At 35.3% G+C, this 5,787-nt stretch overlaps 1 long non-coding RNA gene across 1 annotated transcript; it reads right to left on the bottom strand.

Moving 5' to 3' along the window:
• Nucleotides 1-504: 504 nt before the first annotated feature.
• On the bottom strand, nucleotides 505-3,388 carry LOC119629865 (uncharacterized). Its single transcript, XR_005245752.2, has 3 exons — nucleotides 2,999-3,388; nucleotides 2,279-2,465; nucleotides 505-1,968 (listed from the first exon to the last, which is right to left on the bottom strand). It is a non-coding gene; the product is annotated as an uncharacterized LOC119629865 (long non-coding RNA).
• Between the last annotated feature and the right edge of the window lie 2,399 nt (nucleotides 3,389-5,787).

Genomic DNA, 5,787 nt, shown 5'->3' with positions numbered 1-5,787 from the left:
CTACTCTCAACTTAGCATTTCAAAATGACTATTAATTTTTTTATTGCTAAGATGGGTGGACGAGCTTACAGCCCACCTGGTGTTAAGTGGTCACTGGAGCCCATAGCCATCTACAACGTAAATGCGCCACCCCCCTTGAGATATAAGTTCTAAAGTCTCAGTATAGTTACAACGGCTGCTCTACCCTTCAAAACGAAACGCATTACAGCTTCACGGTAGAAATAGGCGGAGTGGTTGTACCTACTCGTGCGGACTCACAAGTGGTCCTACCACCAGTAGAATACCAGTATTTAGCTTCATTGTATATTTTGTACTCACAGTATTTGGCATGTTCTGCTTCTAGTCTATAGGGTTATAGAGCTATCACCTTGCTATCATCCTACTTACCTCGGCCCCAAGTTCAGTTATGTTTCTTTGAAGTTATCGGCAGTCGATATTATATTTCAATTGTGGCTTCAATTTCATGCGGCCATAAGTTGGACATGTATTACAAACAAACTACGATTTCCTAATTTAAGAATTATTATTCAAATAAAACAAAATTACACAAAAATAATAATTATCAAACTTATCTAACGGCCGTCTGGTGTAGTGGTAAGTGACATGGTCGCTACACAAAGGGGTCGCGAGTTCGAATCCCGCCAAGGGAAGATATTTGTATGATAAATATAAATGTCTTTTCCAGGGTTATGGATGTATATTAAATATATGTGTATAATAAAAATCCTACATTTATTTCCGTTATCTGGTACCTGTAACACAAGTTCTTTACGAACTTATCACTTTTCATTTTGTAAGTAATATTCATGTAAGTATCCAACAAAATCTAGAAGAATTATGAATTACTAGTCGATTTGTTATTCATTCTATTCTGTTATTTAAAACAGCAGTATATACAATAATATATATAACAACACAACATACAAACGGGGTTAACATAAAGATAAAATGATACAGAACAAATTGAGCACGACAGATTAAAACATTGTCTTAATAAAACAACCTCACAATTTTGCTTTCAAATTGTTATGAATCCATCCTTTACTATAAACACAAAAATGTTAAGGAAATATGTATATTTCCACTAAACACAATTAAAAATTATAGGCAGAAATAATTAGGCTATTCTTGCCCTCTCAGTTCACATAATTAAGAACAGCAGTTTTAAAAATATCTACATAAAATTACTAGAATACAGAGGTTGGACTAAATTTAATGTCTGTTCTCCACAATCCAATTGAACCACCCTTGAATGTTGACATGGTGCTAAGTGCTGTGTTTCCTCTTCTCTCCCAAAAAATACAATGTTATGAATTTGATAAGAAACATCAATTTCAGCATCTTCGTCAGAGAGTTGGGGCACTGGAAACCCATGTGTGTTTGCCATGTTATGCAATACAAGCTAACAATTATGGTCTTGGCCATCATATGATGATCATAATGCAGTACTCTATGTACCAACAAGCATCTCCAACTGGCCTTCAATACTCAAAATGGTCAACAGTGTTCCTTGTATGACAATAAATATTACTATAGTACTATATATTAACGGCCTTCCCAGTTTTAAATATACTTTTAGATTGAGTGTTATTTTGTAGTCAGGTTACTGAGACAGAGCTCATGATGTTTTACTTGCCTAAAAACAAAACTTTTTCACTATTATGGTGCAGGTCCTGCATAGGCATATTCAGTTGTGATAAGCCAGACAAATGTATCATGAAATGTTGCATCAATACTTAAAATGTTAAAATCACTATCACAGATCTGAAAAATTTAATTCTTTAGATAAGTACTATCAAATGTTTGTTATTGTGAATGATAGGCTTCAGCAAAATACATTTGCACATTCTTGAAATGATAATGCTTGCGGTTCTAAAACCTTTCTTCATATACAGAAGATCTGATAAGTGCAAATGAGTGCCATCTATACACCCCAAAACCCCAGGATAGCCAAGTTTATTGTAAAACCTATAATGAAAAGAAATTTATTTACTATTATATTATGTTTTCAATCACAAAATTATTATTGTTCAAATATCTATGTACTATAAAAATAAGACAAATTTTGAATTAAAAAAAAATTATGTAGGAAAGATTAATGGTGGTCTGAAGGCCTGTCCAGTTTCACCAGGACTTGACATTTCTCAGAACTCTGTTTAAAATATAGCTATAGTTATAAAGCTTCAAGAATATAACTGATCTATATGATTGACTCGTGGAAATTGTAAAATCAGTGGAACTCTTGTGCTCTATACTATAAGATAATTATTTAACTTACCCATTTATAATAACTTGTGACCCATTGTACTGTTTGCAGAAACTTTAAATGTTTCAATAAAACTGGAAGATTGTTTAATGCCATAGCCACTTCCTTAGTGGCATTGGATTTACTACAGTTTAACTCAAAATGCAAAAAGCTCATTCCCACAGGTTTCTGGTATGAAATTTTGCAATGCTGTTAACACCTGTATAAACAAGTTATTTAAAACATTTAGTTAAGAATAAATCTGAAATCAAAAAAACAATGCTACTTTTGAAGACAAGATTTTGTGAATCTTTTATTTTCTTCATTATTTACACATATTAAAAATGTTAAATTGAATATATATAAGTATCTTGCATTTTACTTTCTATTCTTGTTCGTCTTGATGATCTAGGTTATTAACGGCTTTAATTCAGAGCACAATTGTAAATATTGATGTTTCGAAATTCTGTAATGTGTTCTGAACAAACTTTCCGATAGATTAAGGGGTCAGGCTTGATCACGAAGACAGCGTCGCAAACGCACTAATTCGTGACCTAATTTCCTTAGACTCCAAAGCCCCATTTATTATTTAAGCTCTGTCCATAGTACATACCTAGAAGAAATATTAATTTGTAAAAAATAAACTTTATAACCTCAACATTATTAATGTACTTAAATTGCCCAGCGTGGTATTTAATGTTAATACTATGGAAAACACAAACGCAAATAAAGATCTAAACCAATTACACTTACCTAAATCAAGTTAAAATAATTTAATTTCACAAATTTTACACTTGCAGATAGTTAGCAACAATTCAGCACCAGATACAAAAGGTGTCGCAAATTTGACAAACGAAATTGCTAAATATCTGCTGTTGTGTGGCACACAAAAGCATCCGTAATACCGACTTTAGGCCAGTTGTTGTTAGTTGTATGGAAAAGAATGCACTAAAGTTTCACAAATCGCTCTGCAGAGGCAGCACTAGTGATGGTCCGCGATCTGCTTTTTTGTTGTAAGTCCGTAATACGAAATGGACAGTTGACAGCAATATTTGCACAATATTTGTCTTCTGCTAATTGTCTGCGAAATACGTGATACAGCTGCGGATCGGAATCGCGACCCGCTGAGAAGATCCGGCGAGAAACTCAGCGGGCTGATGCATGGGTTAGGTTGCTCGTCGACCTCTTTGTCGAGTTCAACGAGTACGGTTACCGGGGTCCCTAAGCCTGCTCCTAGTGTTAGAGCTGAAGGCGTCTAATGCAAAGGTTATTGGATCTGATGGATCCGTAAAGACGTGGTCCTAAGGTCTGCCGTCCGCTAGTCTATCTAACAGGTAATATAAAAAAATGTATAAAATTTTGTTGGTGATGCATTTTCAGTTATTACAGTTTCAGTTACTACTTTACAGTTTGCTACTGGTGGTAGAGCCTCTTGTGAGTCCGCGCGGGTAGGTGCCACCGCCCTGCCTATTTCTACCGTGAAGCAGTAATGCGTTTCGGTTTGAAGGGCAGGGCAGCCGTTGTAACTGCACTGAGACCTTAGAACTTATGTCTCAAGGTGGGTGGCGCGTTTACGTTGTAGATGTCTATGGGCTTCAGTAACCACTTAACACCAGGTGAGCTGTGAGCTCGTCCACCCATATAAACAATAAAAAAAAAATTAAAAAAAAGTTACTACAAATTACATGTCGCCATCACTCCTAATGATATAAATTTGAAGTCATCATTCAGTAAAAATCTATTTAATTTTCACTCGGTCAAGCTTAATAAATAAATAACTAGGAACAAATCACGCACGGTCATCTGGCCCCAAATTAGGATTCTCTGTGTTATGGATACTAGAGAGTGACATATTTCTAAAGGTGTAAAGAAAACTTTTATTATCATTTAAAACTATTAAAACTGTTTAGTTTAAAAAAAAATTCTTAGAAGGAATCACTCACCTGTCTGTAATTCAGTGAAAAAAGAGTTCATTTTTGCATAGTTTAATAATACTGTTCAAAACATTAATTTAAAAAGAGATTAATGGCTTTAAATGTTATTTTCTTATTATATCACAGAAAAAGCAATATATATTTTATTGGTTATTCATTCTGAAGTTATTATAGCCGGACCGGGCCGCTAGTAACATATAATTGTGACGATGCTACAAATCTCTGGTAAAGGTGTACATTTACTAGAGATTTGTAGACTTAACCTTTCGTCAACCGGGTTTCTTTGAACCTCAATGACGCTACAAAATAATGGCGTTCTTTTCGTTTTTATAACACAGCCGAGTTCTAGGAAATTCTCAGAGTTTATTTCATTGTAAAACTCTTCATAGATAAAGAATTAACGCATGTTGAATCGAACTCACAAAGGACCGATCGTTGGCTTGACCGGAGCACGCTCACGTCACAATTGAAATGTACAGTCGACAACAAAAGACGAAAAGGAGTTCCGTTGTTAGCCGACTTCAAAAAAGGAGGATGTTCTCAATTCGACTGTATTTTTTTTTATGTTTGTTACCTCATAAATATTGATTGGGTGAATCGATTTTGATGATTTTTTTTTATTAGAAAGTTGACGCTTTCCGTGTGGTTCCATTTTAATTTAGACCAGTTCTGATAGTGGTATCCATGAGAAAACCATATAAGTCTTAAATTTGCATTAAGTACGTGCGCGACAAATAGATGAATAATAACTCAATATCACGCCAACCGATTTCGATGATTATTGTTTTAAAGTGTATATTAATTTGTTTTGGAATATCTTTTTTTTCTATTTGAAGTAGGTTTGTGTTAAATCATGTCTATTTACAATTATTAAAGCTAACGTTGTGGTAGCTAGTTTTACCGCGAAATAAGCGTGCGATTTGTTTTGGTGAGAACTGTTTTTAAAACACAATTTTAAGAAATCGATTTTTTGTCGCAAGACAGTAGATGACGATCGCATATCAATCAACTTCGGTTACCGTCGGAATACCGACTATTGCGTAGTTCGATTTAGGCATTAGGTATTGACCTGTACAGACGCAAGTTTAACGTTTTTAATAAGTCAGTAACATTTATAAATAATCATTTAAAATTATTTTGCTGCCAATTTAACATTGATATTTTTTTCTTTATTTTTTTCTCTCTCTCTTCTTCAATCGGTCCCTCATTGCTGAGGATCGTGACTCCGTTTGATTCCGTCAACCAGCTGTCTCCATCGATCCTGTTCTGTAGCTTGGTGGAGTGCTTTTTTTCCTACCTATGCTGATAGCCTTGAGAGGCTATATCAGCTTCACCCTAACATGTAGGTGAGCTCACGGGGCTCAAGCCGGGAGTGTTACTAACACTGGCCCTAGCAAGAGCAGTGCTTGGCAGAATCTACCACCGGATCGGAAACGCGACAGGTGACAGGTGTTTTTAGTTCCTCCGCTATTTGGTCCGACCATCGTTTGGGACCTCTACTCCTAGGCCTTTTTCCCTCGATTTTACCGGTCACCATAACGCTTGTATCCCTGCGTGCAACATATTGTCTAAAATACAGCAATATACTTTGTAGGCAGGTTGTGTATA

The sequence above is a fragment of the Bombyx mori genome, chromosome 2, assembly GCF_030269925.1.
Source record: "Bombyx mori chromosome 2, ASM3026992v2".
NCBI lineage: Eukaryota > Metazoa > Arthropoda > Insecta > Lepidoptera > Bombycidae > Bombyx > Bombyx mori.
Note: the sequence above shows the minus strand (reverse complement) of the source record. Positions and strands in the feature narration are given on the sequence as shown.